Raw genomic sequence first — 17492 nt, 5'->3', positions numbered from 1 at the left:
ATAGTTGCTAAGAAGTACTAATACGAGCATGAAAAATGAATGAGTACATGAATGCAAACAGACACAAAGTCGACACGCGCGTTCCCAAAGTGGCAAAGCGGGAACAGGCGGGGAGGTAAATATGTTTTAAAAAGATGAGGTGTGTGTGGGGGGGGAGACGTTTGTGGGGTTGTGGGAAACGCATTTTCCTCCCTTTTAAATCAATTTGTCAGCTTCTTCTTCGAGATGCGCTACCCCCCCCCCCCCCCCCCGCCCAAAAAAAAGAGCCGAGTGTTTCCCCTGTAAACTGCCATCTTTAATTTCTTTTGTCTTGACACGCTCCGCTGCACCGCGACACACCAGAGACCCGAGCGTGAGGTGAGCGAAAGGTTCAAAGCCCAGGTGGGAGCAGGAGCCTGAGCGCGGTGGATTACCTCGTTCACTCTCATGTCAAACAGGCGGCGGGGAAGAGGAGGAACACGAGTCAAAAGATCTCCGCGGGCTCCGTAATCGGCGACGACGATTTATGCCGAGCGCCGCGACTCCCCCACTTACGGGGGGAGTCTCGCTCCGTGATTTCTCCTTCTTCCTCTTTATCTATTCCGCCTGCGTTTCTTTTTTCTTTCTTCACGTCTGCGTACCTTTGCCGTCACGCTCGCTGTGCACCTGCACATCCGCAGCTACACCCTGCCACCTTCCTCCTCCTCCTCCTCCTCTTCCCAGCACACGCATTAGTAAGAACAGTTGTCTGCCAACGACGCCGACTTCAGGAAGACGTTCAGAGCCGCGTGGACCGAACATTGCCTCACGGAAAAAAAGTGTCTGAGATTTGGCTTCATCGCAATATAAATGTTGTTTTTGTGTATTGTGAAGCAGTTTAAACCGGTTCTGGTTGTAAAAAGAAAACATTCAGCGGATCGCTCCCCGAATGCCTTCCCAGTGCTCGTGCTGTGGAACCATGAGAGAACCTGTGAAGTTTCCCCCCATATTAAAAAATATAAAGCGATCGACACGGGCCATGTGAGCACGTGGAAGTTGACGGGGGCAACAACGAGCAAAGAGAATTGAGAAAAAGATCATTTTCTCAATGAGACTATGGATTAATATTATAACTATGGCCGACGCTGATAAGACATTTTCCCCCGTGAAAGTTGTTCCTGATCCGACGTGAGGTCAAAGGTCAGGGATGTCGTGTGTGTACAGGTTGTAAAGCCCTGAGGCAAATTCGTGATGTGTGATATTGGGCTGTATGTAATAAAGTTAATTGAATTGAGTGGATGTTCTAAGAGGGAGACGTTGGACACTCTTTTCTCCGACACCTGAACAGTGGAATGGAACGCGCCTTCAGGGGCTTCGCGTAAACAGCCGTGGTATGCCCAGACGCTTACGGTTGATAATGTTAGCGGATAATTGATACCCATTGCAGCTGTGCGACTTTATTACTCTCCTCTTTACTTGTGACATCATTAAACAGTCGTTTGACTTCCTAAGGTGTCAGATAAAATACAAATTAATTACAAAAGGAAAGCAGAAGTAACTACAGCTCGTGGCCATTTAAATAATAGTCCATTTCATTTATATAGCGCTTTTTAAAAGGTACTCAAAGACACTTTACATGTTACATTTATACACTCTATTTCTAGACACAGCTACGGGGAGCTAAGTGTCTTGCTCAAGGACACGTCGACTAGGGCGGGGATTGGACCACCGATCCTGTGATTAAAAGACCTGCTAACCACTGACCCAGTCATATATATATATATATAATTTTTAAAAATATATATTTATTTATATATACATTTATTTATATCTTTTTTTATATATTTATATATATATATATATATATTTTTATTTTTATATATATTTATTTATTTCCATCTTTTTTTGTATATATTTATTTATATATATATTTATTTATTAGTGAGTCTTTTTTTCACAGTAGCCCCAAAATTCATATTCAGTGATGAATCTAACTTTGTGGTCAACAGCTTCCTGAAGGCTGCACAAGGTCCAGAGACGATTCATCCAACGCAGACTGGCCAATCACAGCGGAGCATCGGCCGCTCTGACCGAAAGTATTTTTCCCCTCCAACTACCGGCTGACTTCAGGAACGTGGAATACACCGTGAATTTGACTCGGTGAAACAAACACACAGAATAAAACCGTAAAAATATATTAAAAACATTAAACATTGTGCAGTATTAAGATCAGGGGCCAGGCAGTCAAACGTCGTGCAACAGTGATACCTGTAGCACGAGCACGACGTGCGTCCGGCCTGGTCGGGTGTACACGGCCGTCCCTCATTCTCGTCTTTCAACCGCTCAACGCTTTTACCCGACATGTCGTCGTTCAGCCGCTCCCACAATGAGAGCGTGTCGCCCGCCCGCCACGACTAATCCCACACGGTAAACCAACCGGATGACACCGCCACGGGGAGCAATTTGGGCTCCGGTGTCTCGCCCACGGACACTCCGACATGTGCCGGTGGAGCCGGAAATCGAAAACCGCCAATGTTCTGGTTGGAAGACCCACCCCCCCCAATGTAAACAAAAGCCGGGAGAGGCTCAGATTGCACTCCACACGGAGGGGGGGAGCGACTTCACGCGGCAAATTGTTGTTTGCCGCGATATTCAGGCTCTGAATCCTGCCGACGTCGCCTCGTGCCTCCAGTCTCCGGAACGTAAAGACTTTTATTTATTTGTCATGAGCAGATCTTGTGGGGAGCACACAGTCATTCATCACTGATCCAACCCTTCAGGATGAACACTTTGTGACTTTTGCAGACTCATATCAATAAAGCATTCATATTCATAGCATATAAACCTCATTCTTTAAGATATGAGCCAACTTAATTCACCCGATCCAGGCAGACGGCATCATTTCTCTCCAAACACACGCTTCAAAAATCACCAAAATGCTTTTTACTCGCGCCGCTTCGTTTATTTTTCACGAGTCGCCGTCGCGTCCTCTCGCCGCGGCGCCCGTCGGGGGAGCGCTTGTTTACGCCGTGACCCTCCCGGTGGAGTCGACAGCTGTTTCCAGTCGGCGGCGCCGCCGCCATCCCTCACCGCGATGGGCGTCGCCTTTTAAACCGCGTCGCCAGCTAACCGCGTCCAAATGAGAACTAACGACTCGCTCCGCCGCTAAATGGCTGAATGACTCGCAAGCAGGGCTCAGAAATGTAAGAATAAAATAATTAATAACGTGTAAATCGTAAAGCGGCGCGCGGCTGACCGGAGAAAGCTGCTAACTTCCTTATTATGCTGCATTTTTTATTCGAGATAATCTATATTCAAGGCAATGGATTTACGACGTTTATATATCCATCAAGGATCATGAATACTTTATGCTTAAAAAAAACACACACATCTCAAACCCCAACATACCCACATTTTTTATTCCCCAAGTTTATGGCAATCTGGCAAATCAGATATTATTAATTATAAATTGAACCATTACAGCACGCTTCAGAAGCTCACGTTCACAAATTGCGATCCGCATCTGGGGTTGAACATGGAATTTGCTCTCCTGGTATTTCCCCGACGCTCGTATATGCAAAGTCGCCGGATCTGATTCACATGCAGCGTCCGTTCTGCACCCCGCGGTTTCATTTAGATCAAAAAGACTCAAATAGACAGAGAAATCACAGGATATCCAGAATATCTGATCATCCCCCCCCCCCCCCAACTTCACCTTGCCTCGGAGAATCTCGGCGCCTCCAGAGACGATCTCATTAAATCAGAGATGTGAGAACCGGAGAGAGAAATATACAACAGAAATACTCCCTTCTATTGTCTCCGCTGTAAGACACACAGGGAATGCAGGTAAGTGCTTCAGGAAAAATCATCCGTGTTGGATTTGACAGGCACGACAACATTAGTTTATCAACTGTTAAAAAAGAAGAAGAATTAAATACACGACCGTTCAAAAGTTTGGGGTCACTTAGAAATGTCCTTATTTTCCAAAGCACTGTTTTTTTTAATCAAGATAACATTAAATGAATCATAAACACACTTTCTACATAGTTAACGTGGTAAATGACTAGTCTCTGGTGTTTAATGAAGTCTCTACAGAGGTGTGTAGAGGTCCATCTCCATGTTCTAATGGTACATTGTGTTATCGCCTTAGAAGACTAACGGAGGGGTAGAAAACCCTTTAAACCCTTTTTATGTGAGCGCAGCTGAAAACAGTTATGCTGCTGAGAGAAGCTATAAAACTGGCCTTCCTTTGAGGGACAAGTTTGAAGAACATTCATATTTGAAATAAAAATCAGGATTTCTAACCATGTCAATTTCTTGACTATTTTATTTTCATTTTGCAATTCATTTGATAAATAAAAGTGAGAGTTTTCATGGAAAACACCAAATTGTCTGGGTGACCCCAAACTTTTGAACGGTCGTGTAAATGAAAAATAAAATAAAAAAAGGCCTGCCTGGGATTTGTTCCCTACAAACACTCACTCACACCGCTGGAAGCCGGCGCCTCTCAGGAGCCAGATGTGAAGCCTCGCAGCCCCAGGACAAGGCAAAGCAAAGGCGGCAAAAACAAATAAAGATGAATAGAACATGCCCCCAAACCGCTCCCTTTACAGACACAACACGGCAAACAGTGGGAAAAAACAATAGAGGTATTTCAGCGCCGAGCGGGACGGAGCGAGCGATGGCATCTTGGGGCCCAGGGCTGCGGGGCGAGGGGGGGCCTCCCTGGCAGAGGTGGAGGCGAGGGTGCTCTTAATGGGCTCTGGGAGGCTCGGCTGGCCCTGCTGGAGGCCCACAGGAGGCCCCATAGCCCGTGGTCTTGCCTTGGGCAGGCCTGCCACAGCAGCAGTCAGGTGGGGTGACAGACTGAGGAGAGAGGAGGACCTCCCCATGTGGCCTGCCATCAACCCCCGCCCCCCCCCACACACACACACACACACACACCACGTCCCCTCCCTCTGCACAGATGTTACGGTTTCCGGGAGCAACAAGCTGCGTGGAAACAAACAAACAAAGATGGAGCTGCAACATCTCCGGGTCGCATCCTGAGTAACGTCTTCCACTGCATTGCTCTAATCTGCGGGGACTTTCCATCCAGACGGGAGAGTGTGTGTGTGTGTGTGTGTCCACAGAAGTGTGTGTTCACGACCCGCTCGTGCAGCACGGAGCGTGTGAGGTTTCTTAATGAACGGTCATTTAGGGGGCTGAACTAAACGCCAACACGAGCCCTCTGCGTCCACAGATATGAGTGAGCAGCTCGAAAACAATACGAGCGTCCACACACACACACACACACACACACACACACACACACACACACACACACACACACACACACACACACACACACACACACACACACACACACACACACACACACACACACACCTCTCAGCAGTGTTGTGGAGTTGCTCTGTACTTATCAAGTCGACCTTTGCGACCCCAGCGCTCCCCGAAGCCCCATCCATACAGCCCACTGTAGGTGGAGGTAAAGATCAGGGCGGACCGGCCCATCCCCCCCCCCCTGACCGGCGAGGCATGTGAAGCCTCTGGCACGACTCTCGGCGTGATGGGGGGGGGAAGAGAGAAAGTGCGAACTGTATCACCGCTGCTCGAGCATTCATCACGCGGCCCCTCCTGCAGCCGCCATCAACTCCCGTCTGAAGCCGCCGGTTTAAGACGGAAAGGTGGCAGGAGAGGCAACTTTAAAGGATTTTTTTTTGGGGGGGGGGGGGGATTGGATCGGGGAGGGCGCACCCATCACACCAAAGACGGAAGAAGGGACAGCACCTCCCCAGTCAGAAGAGAGGTCGTTACGAGGCCGTGTCGACGCCCACTGTAGTGCAGCGCGGCCGTCACTGCAGGCCAAACAGCTCATGTTGCTGTGTTTGTCCCTGTGTGTGTGTGTGTGTGTGTGTGTGTGCGTGTTCCAAAAGTCCTCCGAGATGATACTTTAAAGGTATTTGCATCATGTCCTGCACAGCGGGGTGAAGGTCATCGTTTCCCCAGCAGACATCGTCAACAAACAGCAAAATAAACACTGTTGACAATGTTAAGTTGTAATAGTTTATTTTGATAACATCTGCAGAGGTCTTATGTTTTAAATTAATACATATAGAAAGATATTATAATCGAAAATATTAGGGAGAATATTGATATTGTTATTAATGTATTATGAAGCATAGGGGTAATGTTTACTCTATGCAAATGTAAATGGCAAGAAGTAATGTATGTTGCATGAGAGTGACTGTATGTTCGTATTATAGATTGACGAGGCCGGTTGAATTCCGTCAAGTGACTCACAATAACAAGGGACTTTTATTGTGAAAGTGACTTTAATGCGGACAATAACAAGACGGGACTCTTATTGTGAAAATACTTGTTTAGCGACTTGACCGGAAGTGACGTTTTGACCGGGCCGGGGACATGGAGTATAAAACTCTGTGGATTAGAGAAATCGGGTCTCTTCCACAGGTATTCTCGACGCCGGAAGGAGGGCGGAGGAGCCGAAGAAGATCACGATCGTGAGCCTTGAATGTTTGTTTTACACTTCCTGCCATTAAATGTTGAGAACTTAATTCACGCGCGTCCGGAAGCCTGTTTTCCATCATCTGTGAAGTGCCCAGTTTCAGAACTACTCTACAACAATATGGCAGCAGGAGAAGACGCCGCACACGGATCAGATCTACAGTCGTTTGGCTCTTCACGGGCCACAACATCTCTTCTTTTTCTCTCTTTTACATACAAATATCAACTAGATTGAAGAATACGTGCGTGGATTGGCCAGATTTAATCAGAAATAAAACTCTGCAAACGATAAAAAGCGCACCACCAGACTGCAGAACGTTTCTAATGTGACCAAACTGTGAGTTTAGATGAAGTGAGCGTTACGCGTCTCATTTAATGAAAACACGTCATCAATTATGCATGGATTGATTGTCGGGCCTTCACGTCCTCCTCCACAGCTGTCGAGCAGGTGTGCGTTAGACAATGGTCTGGAATATTTAGACTGAATTACATTCACAAAACGTTGGATAATAATTCAAATATCTATATATAAGAAGTGTTTTACATCACGGGATACGGACGTTGCGATGACAAGATATCGACTTCTTTTTGTGGATGCAAAAAGGAAAAGTGAATCTTTTGCTTTGGGCATGTTTTAATACTAATTCTAGAAACATTAAAAGGCTCTAAAACAACTTTTGGTTGTAATTAATTGATTTCTTCGTCAGTGCGTGGGTCATTTCCCATCGGTGAATCAACCTCGGGCGTGAGACTTCCACGATCCCGTCTCCCGTGATTGGTCGATCCCTCCATCCGTTCGTCCGCGTGACATTAAAACTCGTCTGTTTTGGCCGTGCAGCGTGAGATTAATAAAAAGGGCCGAGTGTCTGCCAACCAGGATGAGTAAACGGCTCCGTTGTGCACTATGTGGGCATTACACAATAAAAACAATTAAAAACTAGAATGGGCACTTGGTAGAGCGCATACCTTCGCATATCACAAGATTGGGCATTGAGTTATGAACATGTTGGCATTAGTTGCATGCCAATTGGATACAAATTGACCGTGCTATGGTAAAAAGAATATATAAATGTGCCGCTACGTCTCCGGCTGGCAGAGATGTTTACAGACCCGCTGCACTTCTCCTGCGTCTAACGACCAGTTAACCCAGATTTCATAAAACACACTGCGGATAAAAAAGAAAAGTCAAACTCCGCCACATCACTTGGTGTCAAGTGAAGTGCGATCGCACATTAGAATTGGAAATCCGGGCAAAGCGACGATAACAACCGCCGTGCACTTCTCGGGAGGCGGGAAGAGGGTTAAATGAACAAAGCCGCGAAAAACAAAAAATAAAAGTCCAATCCTCCAGCTCCTGCCCCGCTCGTCGCTCGGTTCCCCCACAAAGTACACAAGAAGAAGAAAAGAAGAAAAGAAAACAGTATCATGCATATCATTCATTAGCGGCAAATAAAAGAAATTCTCTGTAATAGTGCCCCCGAATCCCAGAGCTCCCGGCGCCGCGGAGCGGGGAACTGAAGAAAACGGGAGAGGGGGGGGGGATGCAAAAAGAAAGCCGTCTCCCTCAAGTGCTTGTTAGGCCCAAATTATTATGGCGATGAATAATTTTAAATAAGGAAAATAAATAAATAAGAAGAGGGGGGAAACATTTATAGATCTAAGTATTATCAGAGGAGCCGCGGGTATGTTTGCCGAGCTCTCCGCGCCGTTTGAAATCCCTTTGTTTTTCACTTTGATCTTTTAACTGCTAACCTATCCCCCCCCCCCGTTAGCGCTCCTTCGCCCACTTCCTCCCGTTAAACTTTTTTCCTCCGCCGCGCTAAGTGCTAATCACGGACGCATCATCATCATCACCATCATCGTCGTCTTTCACCTCGTCCTCGCCGTGATTAACTTTCGGCTCTTCTCACAACAGTCATTAACGTACTGCAGCGGGAGCCAGATTAGGCGAGAGAGAAGCAGCGCGAGTGTAGAGGAATGCGAGCAAAAGGGAATGAGGAAAGGAAGCCATATTTGGCGGGGGGGGGGGGGGGGGGGGGAGAGAGGAAGCAAGGAGACGTGAGTGGAAGCTGCGACCAGCTCGTCTCAGCTCGCTTCCTCTCACCAGGATTCCTCTGCTTCCCCTTTTTGAATAGTCAGAAACAGAATCCGGTTTATTCTTTCGGATACATCTATTCCTCTCATTTCCTCTCCTCTAAATGTCACGTCCTCGCCTCTCTTTTAGTCTCCTTCACTTGCACCCTGTCCTTGATCATGTACTTGCCCCCCCCCCCCTTCCCTTTTGTTTTATTTCATCTCTTGCTTCCTTCTCTTCCCCTCTGGTTTCCTCTCCTCTCGTATACTTCCCCCCTCCGCTCTGTTTTCTTTCCCTTGCCTCGTTCTTGCTACCTCTCCTCGTTTCCTTCCTCTCATGATTTCTCTAATCACCCATATTTTTCTCATCCTTTTTCTTCTTCTTTGTTTTCTTCTTTTCCTCATCTACTCCTCCTTCTACATGCCATCATTTAATTTTCTCTCATCTCATTTCATACTTTATTCTCTACTTTCTCTATGTTTCTGTCCATTCATCAATTACCTCTTCCACTTTGCTTCCTCTCCTCTCATTTCCTCTTTTCTCAACTCACCTACTTATCTTTTATTTAATTCCTTTCCTAATTGTACTCTCCTCCCCTTCCATTTCATTCATGTCCCGTCTCATTTTGATTCCTCTCCTCTCCTCTACTTTCATCTTGTTCCCTATATTCTCCTTTACTTTCCTCTCTTTATTTAGTCTATTCTCTTTTTTCCAACCAACTTCCGGCTTTTTCCATCTCTTATTTTTAATAGTTTAATTCATCCCCCTTTCTTGACTTCAGGTTTCCGTTCCTCTTGCTCCGTCTCCTCTATCCAGTTCCATTTCTCTTCCACCTTTTGCTTCCTCTTCATTCATCTCGTGGTTTCCTCTTTCCTCTCGTCGACTCTCTTCACCTCAAATTTATTTCCTCTCTTTTTTCCAGCTCATTTCCTTTCATGTCGATTTCTCACCTCTCCTCCATTCTCTTCCCCACAACCTTTCTCTCCCCTCATGTCTCCTCTCCTCGTTTCCTCCTCCTGAGGTCTCTGACCTCCAGTTCAGGCACATCCCGACCCCTGTGCTCGGTGCCCGGCCTCTGATTGATATTGTAATGAGATGTATCCCAACATCCCTTCCTCCCTGTACACTTCCCCACCTCACTCCCTCCCCCCTCTTTCCCTGTACCCTTCCTCACTCCTCTACCCCCCCCCCCATGCTCCCCGAGCCCCCGAGTGGCTCGCTTGATTCCGTTTCATCGCACATCAAACGGGGCCTGACGCGCTCCACGCAGGCAGGACCCAGGGACCGCAACATCTGTACGGGGGAGGCATGCAGGGGTGTGGGGGCGGGAGGGGGGCGACTCCGGCCTCTGAGGGGGGGGGGGGGGGGTGCTACGAGCAGATGTCACCGGGACCCTGAACAGCAGGCTGGGGGGGATGCCGCGGGGGGGAAGGAGAGAGACGTAGTGAGCGACCCCTGCAGCCCAGCCAGGGGAGTCTCTCCAAACACTCCACCTCTGCTCCCCCCCCCCCCCTCCCCCTGACAGTACAATTAGGTAATTAGCCACCTCGGTGCTAATAACCTAATCATTACTTGTCGGCGTGTGCGTTTTCTCTCCATTTCGAGAAGCCAGTGTCCCCCGAGCCCCGGCGTGGAGGTGGAGGGGCAGAGGAGGTGCACAATTAACTTTGTCTGGCTGCTCCCCGTGGCACCGAGAGCCCGGCTCTCTGATCCAGACCAAAGTAAAAGGCCCTCTGTTTAATGGAGACGGAGAGGCTGCTCTTTGGAGGGGGGGGGGGGGGGTCAAGATCGCTCCCACATCCATTAACACCGGAGCCGTTTCATCACTGCCACGGTGTGGCAGGCGGGGAGCTGCAGGGGGACTGTGATCATCAGCCTGTGTTGAGCACACACACACACACACACACACACACACGCACACGCACGCACGCAGACATTTCCCCAGTTAGTGAAAGTGGCAATCGGGAGCTTTCGCTGTCAATGAGTCATCAAAGCGCTTGTTTGAGAACAGCTGTTGACGTCGGTGCTCTGCCAGAAGCATTAACCCGAGTTGAGAAGCAAAGTTTTATTTTTTTTCCCTCTCTTCCTGAATTGCTGATGATCCGTTCGTCTGCATGGGCAACGCGCACATCTCAAAGTTCACCGAAATGTTATCCGTCGTCAATACGGGATCGTCTTTCGACGGCTCAGAGGTTCAGCAGACCAAATACATGGATACAAAAAATGTTTGTATTCTTTAGTTGCAGTTTTTCCAAAGCGTACATATTAACAGAAATATATAATAAAACAGGACTCAGTCGTGACTTGGTTCGTACTGCTGCGAGACTTCAGTGCTAACGATGCTAACTACATTTTGAGAAATACATGAAAAAGTGAAAATATTTAGTATTTAAATTAACAATGAATACTTTTCCATATGTAGCCATGCATGGTTAAATACACTTCCCTGGCATAGTGGATCAACCCGCCCGCTTCCCTAAACTACTGTTGCTATGGCCACCGAAATTTTCACTGAAGGTGCGTTCACTTGTATGAGAGCGTATGGCGGCTTATATTTTGAGCGTCTTTCTTTTAAAAGTATATTAATTATTTCAAACTCAGCATGAATGAACAAATAAATATCACAAATTTCCATGACTTTTCCAAAACCTTTGGGATTTTATATTTGTTCAAGGTCTTTTCCAGGCCTGGAAATAACCATTTTTAAATGCCATGACTTTTCCAGGTTGTCCGTGACCGTACGAACCCTGCAGTTAGTATACAAACATTTGACAATTCACACGAAATGCAACGTACAGCTGAGGTTGATGGGAATGTGTGTTTGTAGGTGTTCATGAACCAAAGTATTGGACATGAGTAAAATGTTAGACCAAAGAGTTCAATTCAATTCAGTTTATTTTGTATCGCCCATCATCACAAATTACAAATTCCCCTCAGAGGGCTTTACAATCTGAACACATAGACATCCCTGACCTTTGACCTCACATCGGATCAGGAAAAACTCCCAAACAACCCTTCAGGGGGAAAAAGTGAAGAACTCTTCAGGAGAGCAACAGAGGAGGATCCCTCTCCAGGATGGACACAATAATAGATGTCATGTGACCAGAGGGAATCATTACAGAGTTACATCAACATTCAATGAGTATGACAGAGTGTGTGAATAGTTGGTAGTAGACATGGACCACGATCCAGACCTCCGTGACCCATCAGGCAGATGGAGGTAGAGAGGAGGAGTGGGCGGGGCATCAGCAGGGCCATGGCATAGTTGGTAGTCGGCATACTCCACGATCCAGACCTCCATTGGACCGACTATTTAAATTTGTCTTTTATTATGTTTTTTTATTGCTCCATCTTTTACAGTGTATTTGTACTTTGCTCTTTTAACTGTCGTGACGTTTTTGGCGCCCGTTATTGCCAAATTGTTTTAATTGACTACTGTACTGCACTTTGTGACACACTGTCTGTGATACGTGCAAAATAAATAAACGTGACTTGCTTATTAACAGCTCAGAGTGCAACATGTTCAAACATGATGTGATTCTAACAGTCAGTGTCTGGAGATAAGAAAAAGAGGCTTATTATTGTTCTAGTTTGCTTATGAAGACTTGACTGCATACACAAAAGCAGCTCAGCTTTTAGTTCTGCCACCTTGCCAAAATTAGGACGACAAAAGCAAAAGTGTAAAAAACATTCAGTGTGATGGATTATTCATCTCTCCGGAGCAAACTGAAGTCTGCATGAAAACAAACATAACACAGAAGGTGAGAAACCCGTTTTAGTTGTTTTATCTAGGGTTGAAAACAGTCATCAATGCAAATTAATCAAATTAGCCTAAAACATGCAGAACTAGAATGGGCACTCGGTAGAGCGCATACCTTCACATATCACAAGATTGGGCATTGAATTATGAACATGTTGGCATTAGTTGCATGCCAATTGGATAAATATTGACCGTGCTATGGTAAAAAGCTGTTGACCTTTCCATGACCATGACCTTAACCTTTGACCCGATCGATCCCAAAATCTAATCAAATGGTCCCCGGATAATAACCAATCATCCCACCAAATTTCATGCGATTCGGTTTAATACTTTTTGAGTTATGCGAGTAACACGCAAACAAATAAATAAATAAATACACAGCGATCAAAACATAACCTTCCGCATTTTCAATGCGAAGGTAATCATGTCAGCTGACCTTTCCCCAGAGTTCAACTCTAGGCACCACATCGACTTTTCCTTTTCCGTCTCCACAGACTACAAGTTTCCCAGCGGCGCTGCTCATCTTTGCCATGAAACCGCCTCTCATCCATCCCTCATCATCTCGTCTCGTGTTTTCTGGCTTTTCGTGGAGTCGGGACCCCCCGCTGTGCTCGCGGCGACAGCCGTCGTGTCATCCCTCTTTAATATTCAGACTTCTCGGAGGCAAACAGCTGTTGAATTAGAGCTCACCCCCGACTCCTGACATTCAGGTGGCAGATAGAAGGACCGAGGTCTTGAATCACGAGAAAACACAAAAGAGAAAACCACCCAATATCAGTGGCGGCGCCGGAAAACACCGACGAAGAACTGCATCAGACGCTTCTTAAACGTACTGCGGGGGTTGTTAGTGTAAAACCTTCACATAGTGTACATCCACACTTGTATATAAATTAAGTGCGATGAATAAAACATCCGAGACTTCATGTGCAAGGATTTTTTTTTTTTTAGCTACGGAGACGAGCGTCAAAAGCGAGAAAATTAATCGCTGCTGCCAGTAACAATATTTCTCCTCAGGAAAAAAAAAAACCCGCTGCGAGTGGATTCCACGAGCGAGCCGCCTTTATTAGAGGCGGCTGAACGTCTTGCTCTCGCTCGACGGAGAAGTCGGCGCACTTCATTATGGCCCCGGGTAACGAGAGATAACTTCCACCGCGTCTGCGGGAAGCAAGTCCGGCACCGCAGAGCGCCCCCCCCCCCCCCTCCCCCATGCATTTTTTATCAGCCGCAATTACTTCGGCGCGTGTTGATATGTCCTCCCGTTCGTTTAATTTGGGAACATTTGCATCCGAGGGGAGCCACGCAAATTAGAAGTCTCCGGCAACAAACTGGAGTGTTTGCTAACGGCCGCGGGGGCCAGCGGGGGCCTTTTGACGGGCTGGAGGAGGCCAGAGATGAATTTATTACATTTTGGGCTAATGGGGCGGGAGAAGAAACGTCCTTTGCCCTACATTCTGTAACCGTGCGACGGCCAAACGGTTCTGAATGTGCTCGACTGGTGCGCCAGTGTTTTCCTGCTTTTATTTTTTTAACCAAATCAGAATTGCTTCCTAATTTATATGCTACACGCACGCACGTAATCCGAATGCGGCTGCCGACGTTGCTCCACGGCGACACTATGAATACAGAGGCATTAAATCATGGGGCGTGAGTCGAGTATCGCCAGTTTGTCGATCGCCATGTTTCTTTTCCATCCAGGCCCGAGCTCGTGTTAAAAATGACACACTTGGAAAAATGGTGCAGACTAAGTATATTAAAGTTATCCACAATCGTCAGCTGAGTTTCATTAAAACGGTAGTTAGTTAGCGGCATAATTAACAACAGGAAAGCAAAATCCTGTCTTGTACACAGGCTTCATCCACATGTTGACCAATCGGTTTCCAGGACTTTAAATCAAATTTCCATGACCAACATTTTTTTTTTATCTCGGTGCACACATTAAAAAGTGATAAAATGTCGTATTTAAACTAACAATGAGAATTCCAAAGCATACAGTAAATAACCTTAAATGGCTCAAATGAATGAGCGACAATAGTACGATAAAAAAAATACATTTCTGTCTTTTCAGTTAAGGTGCGTTCACTTGCAGCGCGAAAAATGTGCGCTGCGATTATGAAAGAGCGGAACGCCGGCTTATATTTAGAGCGTCATTCTTTTAAAACAGGGTTTTTACACATATTGACTGATGGATTTCCATGACTTTAAACCAAATTTCCATGAGCAAACTAAAATCTCGGTATAAACATGAACAATTTAGAACATTTTGCGTATTGAGAGCGTACGGCGGCTTATATTTTGAGCGTCTTTCTTTAAAAAACATATTAATTATTTTAAACTCCGCATAAATGAACATGTAATGATAACAAATTTCCATGACTTTTCCAAGCATTTTATGATTTACGTTTTTTCCAGGACTTTCCCAGGCCTGGAAATAACCATTTACAAATTCCGTGACTTTTCCAGGTTTTCCACGCGCGTACGAACCCCCGAGTATATCCTTCAGGCTTTCCTTTAATCTCTGCATCCTTCTACCTCTTCAGGCCTCAATAATATGTGATGCTTATATTCTTGATGATGAATATATTTATCACACGCTAAACCCGTGACAGGTGAGAGCAAAACGGTTCGGCGCACCTGGCTCAAAGTGTGAAAAAAGATCGTTGTGTAGCGCTGCATTGCGACCGCACAATCAATCACAACTAGCGGTGGTTCTGATCAATTATTGTTCGTCTCGACGTGGAGATGACGGGCTGAATATCGGTGTCTCCCTGACGGCGGCGGGCTGACTGACAGGCAGACTTCTAAGCCGACTTCCAGGTGTCTCCGGTTTGTTATAATTGACGGGTGCGGGGAGACGTCCCGGGGTCCTGGCGGAGCTCCGCGCCGTTTATGCAGATTAACGTCAAAAAAGTACAAATGAATAAATAAACCGGTGAGCACAAATCAGGCATTTAGCCCGAGGGGACGCCGTCATTACCAGATTAAACAAAGCGACTAATCACACAAACAATCCGCTTCAGAAGTGGAGGGAGTCAAAAGACGGGCGAAGCTTGGGGGGTAAAAAGCTAAGTCGCCATAATTATTCAGCTATAGGCAAACAAAAAGATATGAATTCATAATGAGCGGAGCGGTGACAGATAGTATTTTTGTTACTTTCCGACAAGCCGCTGTGGATTGTGCAGCAGAGAGGCGACGGCGTCGATGAAAGAGAAAGTGTATTTACATCACGACAGAGAGGAGAATCTGATGTTTTTCGATTATGGAAATTGCAAAATTCAAGCTAAATAAAATGAGGCTTGAGGGGGAAATCAGAGAGACGGCAAACATTCCCAAAGCAGGAACCTGAGGTAGAGGCCGTGTGGGAATACTGTGGGTCAGTCGAAAGGAGAGGATAACGAACAAACAAGCCCCACGCAGGCGGTTTTGACACTAAAAAAGATGATCATCATCCTCCTCCTCCTCCTCCTCCTCCTCCTCCTCCTCCTCCTCCTCCTCCTCCTCCTCCTCCTCCTCCTCCTCCTCCTCCTCCTCCTCCTCCTCCTCCTCCTCCTCCTCCTCCTCCTCCTCCTCCTCCTCCTCAGCTTGAACTTCCTTCACGCTGGACACAACTCGGATGTAAACACATCACTTCTCTTAAATTGGCCTAAAAGCGCCCCTCTGGTTTCCAGACACCGACCCGACCCGACCCCCCCCCCCCACCCCCCTTTGACCTTCAGACCAAGCCGCGGTCCGAACCCTCGACTATTGATTCTTCTAACTATCTGTTTACTCCTCGTCGGTACACTTTCCCAGCTGCTCGGAGAGCATCGTTTGCCCCGAGGCGATCAGCAGGGCTCACCTTGTTCCAGTCTTTGATCATCGTTCAGCCGGCGGATTAACATATGCACACTCTCTTCCTCCCTTTGTCGCTGAGCTTGATAATAAATCCTCGGCCTCTCTCTCTCTCTCTCTCGCTCCAATACGGGACGAGCCATGAATCAATCACTCCGCTTTGCGCCTCGTGTCCGACATGGATGCAAATCACAGAAGGATCTGTGGGTAAAGCTCTGCTTATTAAAACCCGATGCCCGACTCATTACAACCCGCCCGTGCGCACGCACATCGCCAAGTCGAACAGCAGGTAGCGGCGCGTGATGCACGGCAGCGATGGTGGGGAGACAAAACGCAGACAGGCGAGATTAACCGATTTCTGCGACTCTTATCTCAACGGAGGCCAAAACTAAGCGTCGGCCCGCTTTGCCAAAAATAAAAAAGAGAATAGAAAGCTAATTGAGTTCATTGCTGCGTGGTTGTGGGAGGTTACAGCCTCGTCTGCAGCGTGTACCGGCCCTCGCTGTGCAGCGAGTGCAGTAATTGAGGTTGGTTTGTGCCTGCAACCACTGCAGTTAGCTCACTTAAAGGGCCAGGCGCCGGGGGTTGAGAACAACACGCGTAAGGACTCTGCAAGTAGGACACTGAGTCAATGTGTGCAGGGGAAAAAAAGAGAAAGTGTCTGTATTTCCCAGTAGACAGGTGACTTTTTTCTTTTTCTTTCTTGAAATGCAACCTATGTGGTTTCTCTAATGGCCACCGTTGACACGCCCTAGCTCCCACGTCGCCTCGCTTATTTATTACGACCTAATTATATCGGCGCGTCGGCCGACGTAAACCGGCTCTTGGCCTAAATGCCGCGGCGCTCTCGTGGCCGAGCTCGTTCTCGCAGACCGTACGTGCTTTCAGAGGCGTGTACCATTTAACCACCGGCTTCTCGAAGGCACGCGGGGTGGTTTAGCCTGCACCCCCCCCCCCCCTACTCAGTCCATCAAGAATGCAACGGACAAGTCAGAGGAGCACACGCAGTGAATAGAAATACAGTAACAACATGAGCTGAGCACTGGCAGGAGGAGGAGGAGTGAATCTCTTGACTAGTTCCCCTCCTCATCATCAGCGTGTCGGCCTGAGAGGGCCGGCGAGGTGCCGGAGCTGGAGCCCTATTAAAAAAACTGAAGCCCAGCTTGCCTGGAAAAGATCCGTCCTCTCACCTCGGAAAACAACAACCCCCCCCCACCGACAGCGAGACAATCAACCGCGCGCTGCTCGGGGTGAGGCGGCGGTGACCCGGCGTGCCGAGTTGAGGCCGGTTCTACACACTGATGAGCGCTTTCGCAGACATCAGACGTGGGGAGGGGGGGGTGC

The sequence above is a fragment of the Pseudoliparis swirei genome, chromosome 15, assembly GCF_029220125.1.
Source record: "Pseudoliparis swirei isolate HS2019 ecotype Mariana Trench chromosome 15, NWPU_hadal_v1, whole genome shotgun sequence".
Classification (NCBI taxonomy): Eukaryota; Metazoa; Chordata; class Actinopteri; order Perciformes; family Liparidae; genus Pseudoliparis; species Pseudoliparis swirei.
This window is presented reverse-complemented; position numbering follows the sequence as displayed.